This window comes from Hippichthys cyanospilos, chromosome 14 (genome assembly GCF_059441005.1).
Source record: "Hippichthys cyanospilos isolate Australia breed blue-spotted pipefish chromosome 14, RoL_Hcya_1.0, whole genome shotgun sequence".
NCBI lineage: Eukaryota > Metazoa > Chordata > Actinopteri > Syngnathiformes > Syngnathidae > Hippichthys > Hippichthys cyanospilos.
Window position 1 is genome coordinate 8,436,132 of NC_142382.1, and position 16,108 is coordinate 8,452,239.

A 16,108-nucleotide genomic window follows, 5' to 3' on the forward strand; every position below is an offset into this window, starting at 1 on the left:
AATTGTCAACCGATAGTGATTTCAGAATAAAATTGTGTCGTTTGTATCAGTACTCTGGAGCAACGGTTGCAATAGAGAGACGAGTCAAGCTGTTACACTGTGACACGCAGCCAAGAAGGACTTCAAAATAAAAGCATTCCCAAGCATTCGTAGCCATGTATGATTTGGCAAACTAAGCTTGAATTTGAAATTGGCCTTCTTACCATAGTTTGATCGTCATGCAGAACATAAATAGTTGCTACAATTGGCTTCACATATTTTTGGGGATACTTATAAGCATATTTAGCTGCTATTGGCAGTTAATGTATATATAAAAATAAATAAATAAATCACAAAATTCACATTAAACTGTTTCATTTTGGTGGTTGTGCAAATTAGCATTTGTATTACTATTTCCTATTGGAAAAACCCGTCAGAGCTCGATTAGCTTCCCAGAAGAGATTGTGTTGCTTCCCAGTAAGGTCCAAGTATGCTTGCCAAAACATCTGATTCAAAGTAGAAAGCCAGCTTTCAATAAACTTAAATCCCCACCACCACAAGGCAGATTACCAAACATGAGGATGTAACTTAAGGCCATGTTGTGGACACATGCGCCAATCGACTCCAGCTCCGTTTTGTGCATTGGTAGGCAAGCTAGCCGGCGCTTCAGTGTGCTACCACCTAAATATTTACTAAATGGGATCTGAGCATCTGCTGGCCTTACTTGGAAAGCGTCTGGTTCCATAACTTTGACGCAGAAGGGTCAGCGAGGGTATAAAAGAGATCCGAAATGGTTCAGGTGGTACACGTTATCAGGTTGTCATTTTTGTTTGTACTTCAAAGACAAAATCGCCTCACTTTCGTGTTGATATACTCGCATCAAACCAGGAATTCCTCACATTCGCACGAATGCTATCATTTTGCATTCAGTATTTTCACCTGACAGCGGCTTTGGAGCTCTGTCCAGAACAAATAGAAGTGGACACGCTCTCTTTAACGGGAGCAGATTTGAACAAGGCTGTCGGGCCAACGCTAATAATTCCGACCCAATGCTTGACGGCAATGTGTTAGAGATGTTTTTCTTGCTTTGTTGAGGCGCATGTTCGGTATTTCGTATTCATTTTTTTATGAGGAAAAATATTGAATATCTTTTTTGTAATACGTTCAAACAGGGACCACGTTTTCATGGTCAAGTTGTACTTTGCAACTGAAAGTGAATCTGAAGGTTGGCCTAATTAGTCTGACGCATTTATTTTTTGTAAAGACTGTAGAAGATGATAATCTTCATCAGGAGATATTGTAATTAATTGTAGACCATTCTTGTTTTGTTTGTTTTTTTTGTTCGGGGCCAATACCAATATCGATTATTAGTATTTAAGGAGGACGATAAATAATACTCATTTTCAGTGAAAGAATTAAAAGGCAGGAAACAGAAACATGAAATAAAACATAAAACTGCTTCTTTGTTTAAATGTCTTTAAGCATGTGTTTATTTAACTATTTTTAGGATTTACATAGTTTTTATTTATATATTAAAAATACATTTCACACAACATATCTAGTGTAAAATTAAAATAAAAAGTTTAGAAGGTTATCAGCATGTCTTGAAAAGCTAAATGAAATCTTAAAAAAGGAAAAAAGCTCCCTACAGTTTGAGTAAACCTCGCCAAAATTTCAAAACAAGGTTATGAAATTTCAAAACAACGTTATGAAATTTTGCCCTATTATTGTTTTAATTTAAAACAAAAAAAGTGCAGCGTGTTTGCAGGGTTGGCAAAATTTCTCACAAAGTTAACTGAAAAGACTTGTGAAATCAAGTCAGAGCAACAATTGAAAATAAAGAACAATTTCACAACAATTATTAACAATTACATGTTTTTTTAAGCTTAAGGAAACAGAAAACCAGAGAACATGAAGAAATGTCAAATCAAATGACTCAGACAAGAAAGCTTTTTTTTCTTTTTCAATCTGAGGGGAGGTTTGGCGCAAAACATTGGAAAATGTGGAAAATGGAAAATATACCCAAGGAACCTTGCTTCACTTCTGAACGTGTCGGAAAGAAAACATTATCGGTTAATTCAGGTCAAATACTGATGTCAGTTTTGTTGTAACTCAACTGAGTAATTTCACATGCAACAATGATTAGAGAAAGACGTAAAAAAGAGCGCCAATTAGGTCAGTAAGCATCTTTGATTACACATAATAAAACGCAAAAGAGGCAATGAATTACTTAAGTTTCAAATATTTTACACTCCAACATTTGCTTCAGTTTGATGGAACGCCAGCTGGGAGAAATTTACTTTTGTTGTTTAATGGAAAAAAAAAAAAAAGACAGGTCCAAGTCAGTAATTGCTAAGTGTTCAGAAATCAAAGGAAGCTAAATAAATTCTGTTTTGCTAATGTTGTCAGAGAGGATTTATTTTGGTGTATATTATCATGTATTTTCAGCTTGTATGACTTGTTATGTTCATTTTTGAAAAGAAATAACATTTGAGGCAAGTATCTTTGGCTAATTCGGAGACAGCTTTACCTGCATGCGCTAGCTAGCAAGTCGAACAAACACACGTTAGCGACCATGCGGATTGTCTACTTATTTCTCATTTTCAGCCACTTCAAAACTTTATCTGTGACGTATGGATGATTTCGGCCCAGTGTGTCATCAAATTTGGTTCAGTTTCACCCAAGCTTTTGTGTTGTTTTGTACAAAACAACACTTTTTTTTTTCTATAAAAACACTTAGAAAGTTGGGTCACGTTAATCCAAGTATTGTGTTTAATTAGGCTATTCTTTGACCCACTTGTTTTTAGAGAGTAAGCTTCTTTCCTTGGACATAAAGACAAGTTTAAGAATCTCCTGTAAATTGATTCAATCTGGACCGAATAGAATTTCTCTCACCAGGTTCTTCTGACAAATTTTACATCTCTCAGGACTATCACAAATCAAATTATTTAACTGGATTATATTAATTCTATTACTTTGAATTAACAGGAGAATTAAGGCTTTGTTTCAACATTTTTTTCTTTTTCGTGAAATTTGTCCAATCATGAAAGGACATTTGGTTGTTGACAAGAGGACACATTTTCAAGGAATAATTAAGTTTCGTATTGTCTGGACAAAAAGTCTGGAAATTCAACATTCCTGTCGCCAATGTGCTATCAAAGACAAGTCTTTGTCAAATGGCAAATGAAGTCTTGTTCATAACAAAATTTTATTTTGACATGCGCATGGAGTAGTTGAAAGAATGGTGGAAATGTGTAAGCTTTTTAAGACATTTGAAAAATCTCTCTCAAGATTTGAAGTTTGGTAAACAGGAAATGAAGTAAGGTCAGAGAGTTCCCTCTCACAGCAAGCTCCTTTGCACAGTCAGAGCATCCAGCAGTGAACAAATGTTTTTACAGCCATAGGTGCTTCAGGAAGAATTGCAACAGAAGGTTTTCTTCACAAGGTTTTCTTTTTTTGCTGAGTAGCTTTGTAAATTATAGACTTAATTTGAGAGGCAATTTTCTAATTTTGTGGAACAATCTTTCTGCAGATTAATCCCTGGGACACGATGCATTTTTTTTATTTTTTACTATATAATTAGAGTATGACATTGTTAACAATTATTATTATATTATTATTATGGATGTCCTGGTCCCATTTTTTTGCACCTAAATTTGACACCTGATTTGAGATCTTATCTTTTTTTTAATTGTTTTTATTTACTCACTGTGTTTACTTCCACTGTTTGACTTTGTTGCCATGTTGTGAACAGTATTTTTTTCTTTTGGCAAGAGCTACGCTAGTTTCTACCCCTTAAAAATGAAAAAAAAGACAGAATAAATAAAAAGAAGTGTTCCTAACCCCAAACCTTTTCCCGTGATTCCAATTAGTGGAATTTTCTATGACATGATTGGGATCTGTACATCCAAAATTATTAATTATGTTATTACAGAAAGTCATTCCGGTTTATTGCATAAATAGCCTTTCTTTCTGTCTGAGTTTAAAATGTCCGACTGTCCTTCTGTATTTGAATATGCCATAAATCTCATCCTCTCATCAGCAGCTACCGCCCTGATTTGTGGCCATTCAAGATCTTCGGCGAGATTCTCATTTGAGTGATTTCATACACAAGGCATAAAAATCTAAATCTAAAAAGTCTAAAATTTATTTCGCAAACAGTGATGTGAAAGTGCTTATTTTGAACACCGTGATATAATTAAAAATGCAAGCTAGTTTCATTTTCCTGATTTAAAACAAAAATAAAGTGGAAATTGGGTCATCCCGGCCACATGGTTCATTTAAAGTCTTTGTCCAGAGAGGAATATCAAACCTATTTTGGGTAAGAAGCAAAAGCATGGTTTCCGTAAATCATCATAATAAATACCCCTCCATATGGAGACGATGGGTCACGCTACTAAACACGCGATAGCTTGATCTTTCACATTTCAGGCTGAAAGAATAAGTTGTTTGGTATTTCAGTGGGGATAAACAACAGCTGCCTGACAATATTCTCTGCTTAGCTTATAAATCGGATGCATTTAACAAAAGGAAACTATGAGCACTAAAATTGATCACGCATTGACAACAGATTTTTACTGCTCAGAGCTTTGAGAACACAGATATTACCAAATTGTGTTCAACACAGAGACAGTGAAGTATTTCCAGACAAGGATGAGACTTTGAAAGGGGTGGGAGTTTTGCACTTCATAAATAACCACCGTGCCCGACGAAGAACTGTCTTATCAGATAAAGCAGTGGTTCCCAACCTTTTTTCATTGATGTACCCGTTGTGAAATATCTTTTCAGCCAAGTACACATTAACCAGCAAAAAGCATTTTGGGTTTAAAAAAAAGCATGCCATCAATGTCTGATTTATTCAACTTCAGGCCCTTTTAAACTTCATTTGTGTTGGACCACAAAAAAATAATCAACCTAAAGTGAAAGAAATCCGTTATCAAAAACATATCATTTAATTATTAACAAATCTTTTTCCATATAAAAAATGATCTAAAGTGTCCTGTTCTCAACAAGAAATAACTATAAATATTTGTCCACAGAAAAAAATATTCAACACCTCTTTTGTGATTACAGAAGAGAACTCCAGAAAAATAAGTCATGACAGGTAACGAGAGGTGGTACGAGACAAGTTGGGTCAAACCGTTCTAGTATGGGGGAGAATCTGGCTTTTTACAATAATGAAATTGAATAACCTATTGAACGTATCATTTGTTTTATTAACTTTTATTTTCCTGAAACAATAAATTAATTCAGTAATTATTTTTAAAGGACATTTGCATGTTTGTTTTTGTTTTTTTTTTTTAAATTAAAAATCTCGAGTACCCCTTGAAGTTCCTTCAAGTACCCCCAGGGGTACTAGTACCCCCATTTGAGAACCAATGAGATAGAAAAGGCTCGACCAATGAGGCCTTACTCAGTTGCCATGTATTTATCGGCACATACCAACCCCACTGTATAGCTGTATAGCTATGACACAAACAATTTTTATTTTATTCAACCACATGCTGGTTCATGACTTCAAAAAATTCAAGTCGAAGGCTTACATATCGATATGATGCATTCGCTGACAATGGAGTGACTGGCAGACTTGAGTTTCACTACTAGTAGTCTGCAAACATGAGGAAAATAAAGACAGCATCAAATTAGCCGGGCTAATTGTTTGAGTGCCCGCGATTGGCATTAAACTGCTCCTTTAAAACATCTTTGCAGGAACAACTGCCACTTCACTGTTTCGGGAAGTCCACTATGACTAAACTCAGTCTGGAAAACAAAACATGCCTGCTCGTCTGCCTCAACAGCAACAAAATGGATTGAGACAAAGAGGACAATCAACTTATATTTACCAAATTTTTCAAACTATGAAGAGTAAAAGCTGAATCAAGAAAAGTGTAACAGAAATGTGATTTTTTTTCATGTATAATCCACTTGACTATTAAACCGCAGGTTGTACCATTAGATATTTAAGCGGAAAGATAGTACATTTAAAAATGTAAAAGATTTAAACATTTCTCTTCAAACTGCCTGGATACAGCAACAAATCTTCAAAATAGACTGAACATGCCTGCGCGTTGAAAAAAAAAGAGCAGCATCAACATATTTTCAACATAACACTGACACACTCGGATTCTTAGAATACTGCACCAACACAACATCTCTGTTTGCGTTTCCTCGTAGAGAGTGCCCCCTAGCGGCGACTAAAATAAAAGTTCAAACTCAAAATAAAAACCATAATAGCGTCTTCTTCTGCCTCCCTTTGTTTACCTTCTGGTGGCTAGTTTAAAAAAAATCCCTGCAAATAAACTGCACTAGATTATAAACCGCAGAGTTCAAAGCGTGAGTAGCGGCTTATAGTCCGAAATTTACGGTATATAACCATTTTTTTTTTCTCATCTCAAACTTTCTCATCAGGGAACTTTGCCACAGAACTAACGGTTGATAGACTTCCCTCTGCCTCAGCTGCATATTGTTATTGCTGATTTTGTTAGCTAATTATGGCATTGTTGTAAGAATGTTCGCAGTTTTATTGTTTGGTTTTTATTAACTTTGATTAAAGGATGGAATGCAGTGAGACCAATGAAAGCATTTAGAATGAACTGCAACAATTTCTTTCAGTAACTCTTAAAAATATATTTATTTAAGGTCACTGGTGTATTCTTTTAGTGGGATGATTCTCAAATAAGAATAATTGTATATACTGTAGGTTATCCCATATTTATTTTATGCAATAAGAATATTGGTAGATTAGTATGGATGAATGTTTCCTATTAATGTTGTTTGTGAAGAAGAGGAATTGATGGGTCTCCAGCTATTAAAAAAAAAAAAAAGGAGGGCGCCGTGACCCCCTACCAAAGGGCAAAAGCAGAACGAGGACGCTCTTGATGTTCCCGAGGAAGAAGATAGCCTGAACTCATAAAGCGCATTCCCCACTATCATAAATGGATTGTTTACATTGTTGCCAGATGTCTCCCCCAACCCTTCAGGGCAGCAGTGGCTTTTGTACCTACAGCCAACGCAAATGAATATACGAGGAGAGGAAAGGATCTGTAACCAGACCGGAAGGAGATCTGGGAATGTCAGGTTCCTGTCCGCTCTCCTCGCGAGAAAAAAAAAAAAAAACCTAGTTGTCCTCCTTTCTGTTTGTGGTTTATTAAATGTTCTGGGTTGCCTGAACTTAACAATACGAAACAGAGTAAGAAACAACCTTCATCAAAAAAACTCAAAACTCAAAGGACCGAGTTTTAGCAACAGGATCTCATGTAAGATTAGCATAAATGATCATCATAGTATGGTAGACGCACTTTCGTTTTTCTTTATTTAAATTGAAGTGAAGTCAGGAGACAGTGCGGACACAGTCCGAGAACTTAAGAATGACTTTTATACCGGAGAACGAACAAAGCAACGTCTGTCATGTTAATATGGACTCTGAAAGATTTAGTGGTTTTAGCTCGACAGTCTTAATGGATGCAAACTGGCGCCCACGTTTGAAAGTTAATGACAAACATTTTATTTTCATTTGCTTCAAGCAAGATTAGTGACTGGCTGATTATTTTCATTCCCTGACTACTGACGTCTCTCACCAGATGTTCAACTTATAAACATTTCCGATGGTTCTCAAAATAGATTTTTTGGATGAAGGCTGGGGAGATTTTCTTTTTTTTTAATGCGGCAGCAATTAACTCCACAATGACTGAGGTGTAAGTTATTTTTATTTGGTTAGACACGCTAATGAGTGTAACAGTTATTTTTATTTGGTTAGACACGCGAATTAGTCCATATGGACGATCTAGTTTTGCACTATTAAATGTAATAAAAAAACATTCAAGTGAATAAATCAAAGTAAAACCCTTGTGCAGTATTTGCGTCCTATTATTTGATATTTACATCAAAGGCATTTCAGCTCAAAGGGAAAACACTGAAAGAAGGGAGCTGAAATTTCACCCAGATGGTGAAAACATGTCAACTTGGTAGAACCACTTACTGTATTTTTCAGAGTACTAGTCGAGTTTTTTCCCCTCATTTTCAACACCCAAACAGACCATTTTTTTCCATGTACTGTATTTTTGCTTCAAAAACATGAATTCAAATGTGAAATAAATAAAATGTCATTTACAAGGCTTAAAACAACTATATGTACCTCTAGTTTGATGTAGTTTGCATTTTCATATGCACTTTCGTTCAGCATCGCCTAATTACCTCTTTGTTGTCAACAATGGGGCTAAGCGGATGATTTTTTTTGGCGGACTTTGGCGCATAATGAAAATAAAAAGATCGCGCTACTTCTTCAGCCATTAGTCATGTGCGAACGAGCCGGCATGGATGTCGGCAGGTGGGGGGAGAAACAGCCAAGCGCAACCTTCCACGCTCTGATCTCACAACGGTCAAGAACATCTCAAGTAAGATGATAAGCAAATCATCTCCGAAGACCTCCACTTCTAACAAATTGGATGGGTTTGACGATGACTACTGAGGATGTTGAAATAATTCACAATGAGATAGGGGACATCAGGGTGTTAAATGGGAGGAGCCATTTGGTGTGTCAGATGACTGATGATGACTTTTAGGGCATTATTTTAATAACATACGACATGTGTTATAATTGGACAGCCATAATCGATGTAACCACTGAAGTCAGGGGTAGACTTGTTTTTGTAAAATTCACCAAAAGTAAAAAATAATGGGGGGGTTGACTTATAGGCTAGGTCGACTTAAAATTCAATCCCTCGGCTAATATATTGATAAAGAAGATGACGCAAAAATGATCCAAATACTGCACAAAGGTTGTACTTTTAAATAGAATGCATTTCAAGTGGATCATGTTCACCTATTTGGTGCATGTGTGTTTAGGCACACAAAATGAGACGTGACTGTCAAACTGCACACATGGCCCGAGGCCACTCATTTGTTAAAATGAACACAGAGGATGGGTGGGGGGGGCATTCTACATCAACAATGCTCTCTTTGGTTCATCCTTTCTTCATCCTTTTTTGTCCAAAGTCTTTTTTTGGACACAAATGAGATAGCCTTTGCTTATTTCTAAATTGCCTCAATTTTTTTTTTTTTGGTTGTCAGGAATCTGAACTACAAGGAGACTCGTTACGACACGGATGATAAGCTGTCACCTTGGTGCCAAAAATAAACCGTTGAATGCTAGGCAAAAGACATGATGATTGCTCCCATGCTTCCACATGCGGTTCACAAGCATGTTAAAAACACATGTAACACCCACGCCAATCATGTTAGACACAAGTGGCTATTAAGTGTTACCATAATGGCCATTAACCTCCAATGAGGGCAGCATTAAATGGAGCTGATTAATTAGAGCAGATGTCAATTTATACCCATTAAAGCCATCAATAGTGAAATAACGTTGCCTTTAATTGTTAATGGACACACCATAAGTGCCCTATTGTCAGCTTGTCAAGGGCACATTCAGAAAAGTTGACCTCAACCTCAATGTGGTTTTCAATGAATTTCATGCAGAAAAAGTTCAAGAGGATCCAGGATGAATGCTTTGCTGTCTGAAAAACAGAAAAAAGGGTTGCCTGTTTGCCTACAAGAATCAGAGCGACTCAGACTTTTTTTTCTTTCGGTTGATGTTGATTTTTGGCAGAAAAATTAAACAATGACACATTATGTTGATATTTTTTTGTGGTTAAATATGTATTATTAATTTGGTTAATTCCTTATTTTTGTGAACATATATCTACCACAATCCCAAAAGGAGGATGCTTTGTTGAATATTTTCTGCGGAAAAATATTTATTCATAAGTATTTATTTTTGAGAGTAGGGCAGGCACTTCGTGTTGATAATATTTTGTGGACATTTTTTTAATAATTAAGTTGTTTTGGTTTTTTTTGTCTGACAGATCTCTTCTCTAATCCAAAAGAGTTATCTTGTGGACCAATACATATGAAATTTGAAAGGTTCTAATAATAAATCACAAGTTTTTCTTGTTTTTCTTTCCTAAAAAATGCTTTGCACTGATTGAGTGTTACAGAAAACATCTTTTTCAGGGTGTACATCACTGAAAGATTGAGAACCACTGCCCTGACACATTAAAATTACATATACACATTCCAGACCGCGGAAGTGAAGGAATTCCCACACGGGCTTTGTGTTACCAAAATAACTTTTAAAATGAGCTTCTCATTGCTCACCAAGGCCTTTGAAAAAGTCATCCCGCTGCATCTCTCTTTCATGCCGGGACACGTGTCATTATGCGCGGCTCAGCCTGGCTCAAGAGGCATGGCCATCATTAGCTGGGTGCTAAATATTTAATACTGCCCCGACTACAAAGGAAGAGCAAGGCAGTAGACAAGAAAGGGCAGGAAAAGCAACACAAAAACAAAACCGTTGCAGCGGGGCTGTTATCCCTGGCTTTTTCTGCATTTTGCATTCATTTTCTGTCTGGTTGGTTTTAGTGTTATTTTCATAGCCCAGTACGTGCCGCTGTTTAAAACTCCAACCCGAAAATCTACAACAAATTCAATCGAATAGAAATTGCGAGTTTTTACGTCGAAAAAAGATAAATCAAACTTGGTGAAAGCCTATTTGTGTTTCTCGCCGCAGTTTTCAGTGAAGCAAAAGTCTTAAGGCGCTCTTTGTTAGCGAGGCATCGTGAGACATCGTGTCCTCCGTGTAATTCAATCAATCAGTTTCACTCAATCATACCAGTGCCTTATGGCATTAGGAACTGGTGACACTCATTTAGTCCATTTAGTCTGGGCATCTCTCTTCGGAAAGTTGAAAGCGAGCAGCAAAACCGACAGTTGGGGGGCTCCTGTCCTGACCATGGTACTAAGGGTGTTTTTTCTCAAGAACAATTCTTGGTACAAATGATGATGCACGCAGTTTTACTGCATCAAAATTCATCACTTTATTAACTTCATTATTTCTATTGGTGTCTACAGACATCAAAGATGCATTGTTACTGGGATGCCATTGATTGAATTTTGTTTTTCTTTTAAACTTTTGTTTGTTTTTTTACTTGGTTTTATTTTGTTCAAACAAATATATTTTTTTTTTTTTTGTCCGGCCCGACTTAGGAAGACAAATTAAGAAACATAGTGAGGTAATAACATTATGGTCATAAATCTACAGGGGTGAAAAAAAATAGAATTTGTTTTTTTTTCTGCTTTAACCCCCCCCCCCCCCCCCCCTTCTTTTAGTTTGTGTCTTATGTTAAAAACAAATACAAAAAAAAAAAAAATCTATTTTTTTTGACAGGTCTGACTCAGAGGGATGGTCACATGTGAAAATCCACAAAGAGAAGAGTTTCATTTTGTTAGCTTGTTAGCTTTTTTATTTGTTTTTTTTGGAAATATATAAAATCAATTTTTTTTTTTACTGTTTTCACTTAGAAGAAAAATAGCAAGAAAAATAACAAGGTAAACCTAGAGTAGAAAAAGTAATAGTCATATATAAACAGCCACAGAAAAAAAAGGTCTAAATTTGTTTTGTTTTTTACCTTTTCTTCCTTTATTATTTTTTTTGTTTGTTCAAAAAAAAACATCAAATAAATCATTGTTTTGGCTGGTATGACCTAGAAGAAAGAAGAATACAAATAAAAATCGCAAGGTAAATTTGCAATACCAATTGTTATAATTAAAAATGAAAATCCACAAAAACTAAGCTTGATTTTTTTGTGCTCTTGTTTCTTTTGTCAAACAAATAAATAAATATGTAAAATAAGTATCTTGTCCGACTTGGGAGGAAGAAAAATAGCACGAAATAAGCAAGGTAAACCTGCAAAAGAAAAAGTTATGGTCATGAATGAAAATTTACAGAAACATTCTTTGAAAGTTTTTGGGCTTTTGTTCCTTTTTTTAGGTTTTTTTTTTTTTTTTCTTTAAAGTTTGCTCACAAATGAAAGCTTGGGCCGCGATGTAACAAGGAAAGGAACACTGTCCATTTTAAAATCGATGGATCCCAAAACATCAAACTTGTAAAGTTTCCTCAACTCATAACCACAAATGGAAACCACATTTGCGCAAGAGCAAAAAGTCAAGCCAGGTCGACTCATTTGAGTCATGAGCCTCCATCATGGAGCTTTGCTTTGATGATAATTTGCTGATGTTGCACAAGATGCTTTAATCTTTGACTGAATAGTAGATTGGCAAAAATGTCAGCAGATAACACTCGCAGGAATCCCCTTCAAAAGTATGGGGATTCTTCATTTTGAAATCGCCATTACCGCCATTTAGAAAAAAAAGCACACAAACCCAACAGCGGTTAAAAACAACAACAACAACAAAAGAAGATTTCAAAACGTTAAGGACATTAGCAGGAACATCTAACACACACAGGAGCAAAAGTCAAAGGTAAGAGCAGGGGTAAGCCACCTTTAGTTACACAAAGAGAATTTTGGGGGAGGGTGCCTGGATTGATTTCAGGGGTGCTTCAGCACCCCCAAAAATGGGCCGGACACGCCCGTTATTCCAACTCAACTACGAGCTGAAAAAAGACATGCACGATAGAAAAAAAAGCTGTTTAGGTTCTTTTCAACTGATAGCAACGTAAAAAGGTCAAAACACAAAGTAATCCTGCAAAGGAAACAGGATTTAATCATTGCATTTATATTTTCCAACGAAAGCCAAAATGCCATATTTTTGATGGCCAAACAACTGGTCTGCATTCAGCTCCTTGCTTGCATATAAAAATTGTTTATGCATTTTGGTCACAAATTAAATTGGATGCCGGGTTTTTTAACAATGTGCCTTTTTGAAGATTTATAAACATTTATGCAGCTTATTTATTGCTATGCTAGTGCTATTACTGCTGTGTATGTATATGCGGCTATGAACTCATTCAATCCCACAGATGTATTTTTAAGAGTCTGAACATTCATATCCAGGTTCTTCTTTTTCCACAATTTTTTCAACTTAAGAGTCAAAAAATGGCAGGTGAAAAATGTAATTATTTGTTCTAATACCTTCAAAAATGTAGTACATAAATTGACTAATTTGGTACCTAAATGGATTATTTTAAGACTTCATCGATTACTTTGTCACGGGTGTCCAACTCAAGGCCCGGGGGCCAGATCCAGCCCGCCACATTATTTTATGTGGCCCGCAAAATACTGATTTGATTTCAAAGTTCCGTCTAAAATGCCAAACTCGCAAGTTGTCTTCAACTTCGGTAAGTGTGTGACAAACACTTAAAATGTATTTGAATTCACAGTCATTCTGGCCCTTTGACAGAAACTATAATTAAAATATGGCCCACAATAAAATATGGCACCCTTGCTTAAAGTACTTTTGTATCCTAAGTAGTAAAGTACCTCAGTTATTGGCTAATGCTGTGCTTCTTTCTTTCTGAAACTTGGGCCAGCCTCTTCGCCAAATCACTTGCTAAAAACCTCGAAGTTAGAGCTATAATTTTAATTAGTCTCATTGTTATTACCAGTTTGACCTGAGTGCGAAATAGCTCGCTCATGTTCACATTGTCGGAAATAAGGGTCATGTACTCGGTAACTTAATTTCACACTTTATACGTGGCAGGCACATGAGAGCCAAGTATTGTTTTATTATTTATTTTTTTTAATGAAAAGTAATTTCCTTGAGATGCCACATCAATCGGAGGATACAATTAAAAGCTTTGGGGAAAAAAAGGAACAATGATACCATCCCAAATCCGCCAAAACGCTGAAATTCAAAAAGATTTTTTTTTTTTTACATTTTCCAAGAATGCAGACATTAAATTCCAGCAATCTGTATGTTGTTTATCTTCTTTTTTTTAAAGTGTTTAGCTAAAGGAGGGTCTAAAGTTCAGGTGAATTAAGAAAATTTAAAGCAATGAATGTTCACATAATATAGTGATTACTTTAGGGACTAAAACTATGAGAGTAATTGATTTTTTATGGTAATAAGCACTAAAGTAATGTATTACATTAACAACTAAAATACAAAAGAAATCAATACCTCTGGATTCACAAATTTGAATGAAACCTAGTTACACTTGAGCTGTTGAAGATCTCTGTATTTATATAAATGTAGTGAAAAATATAAAAATTGGTCATTCATAATTGTGTTATTTAGTCTTTCACGTTTGTGTTTCGTTAAGCAAAAATAAAAGATTTTGATTTCATTTTTATCAGAACACTGTACCAAAATACTCAACAACTGAAGCTCTACGAGAGAAATCAAGGATGCTCTCATTACTTTCAAATCATCTGTGTGTTGATATTTTGGTTGAAGAAAAAGATGGCAAAATATTGCCAGATAAAACAGTTTGTCTCTTTTTATTTAAAAATGAACACTAGATTGTTTACATTTGCACGTTAGCTTGTCCATTACTTAAAACTGTCAATTTGATATTAGGCATTATTATTATAATATTTTAAAAACATTGCAAAAATTTTGACTCATTCTTGTGGACTCAAATCTCGTGAGACATTGAGAATTTGTGTCCCCAATTGTCGTCCCCATCACTATATTGCCGGTATTCCCTTATTCAACAGTTGTCAAATAAATGAGCAAGTGGGTAACAGCAGATCATCAAGTTAATAAATATGAATAAAATTCTGCCTGAATTTGAAAAGTCCGATTCCATTTGAATGCACCTCAAGTCTCGTGTGCATCTTGACATGCCAACACTCCCGTTTAGTGGCAAGTCACCAATGCCAGAGACTTGTGGCTTCCATCTCCTACGATAATGACATAATCGACATCTTTGTTTTCTTTTGGTTTTAATTTGAAGTTTCCTGAATTACTGAAAGAGTCATAGGAGTATCACAAAGTGCAAGAGCAATTTTATTTTCCTTCCCTATTTGTTACTTGTTTTAGTCAGTTATATCACTATTACCCCAGTGGGCATTTTTGAACTCTCATCTGTGCACATTTCCCATGAATGAGCAGCACAGTTAAAAACTAGATGGGAAGTCAATCGTGTGAATGCTAAAAAAAAAAAAAAAAAAGTTAGAAAAGCTGTCTTTTGTAAAGATCCTATAGATGGCCAAAAAGTAAATTTGCATTTTGACCAAACAAAAAAGCGAGTGAAATATGAGTTTAATAAAAAAAAAAAAAAAAAAAAAAAACAGGGGTGTCCAATCTATATTCCGGGGGCCATTTGCGGCCCGCCATCCATATTTTTTGCAGCAGGCAGCATGACCTAACAATACATTTTAAAACAGCCTACAGTTCTATTTGAAAAAGAAATGAAAAGGTTTGATGGTTGACCCAAAAGAGTGGGAAAACAAATCCTCACTTACCTCATAACTTTTAGCAGGAACAATAACATCAATTCAACAATTTCGTAATATAGACAATGTGTACAATGATCACCTTTAATTGTTTTACAGTGTTTTAAGAAGTTAATGTTAAAAAAATCTCTCTTTTTTTTCTGAATGCGGCCCTCAAAGAAAAAAATACAACACCTCTAATCTCTGGTTTTAAAAATGACAGAACTTAAAACTGGCGACAGAGAAGCCAAAATTTGTACTATTACATTACACCCTTTACTGTATGTTACAAACAGACATATCTGGAATTTAACGTCTGCACTCATTCTTAATGTCCGCATCCTTAGCAGATATAGCCGAAAGCGGCCGTTGTGCCCAATAAAGGGTGAAGACTCTCTAGGTATATCACTAACAAAAACGCTGCTAAATTTAGACTTTACCATACACGTATCTCAGCAGCGTTATACGCAGCAGGTCAAAAGTTTGGAAACACTTTCAAACCACATTAAGAGGTCAATAAATTCAAACTAATAATGCCTGAAAATAAACAGCTGAGAATTGAAATGAATTTCATGTCAAGGGGCATTATCCACATTATAAAGCTAACAGAAAAAAACAAGTGCAAAGCTGTTATCTGGTCAAAAGGAGCCCACTTTAAAGAATAGGATCAGATTTTTTTGTTTACCAAATCATTACATCAAATTTTCCTTTAATGTCGGTGACTTAATATTACAATATAAATAACTACAGTGTGTTCCATGGGCGACACAGAAGTTGCTTGCGAGTAGTTGGTAGTTTTACCAGTGCCGAGAAGGGATGTGTGCGTACACGTGGACAATAAAAAGCGCTCTCATGGGCTTTTTCCAAATCTGATGACTTGACCGACTGCCGTCTGGTCCGCATGCTTTGCTTGAACCTTTGTTCGTCAAGGACATCAGTCTGAGTGGTAT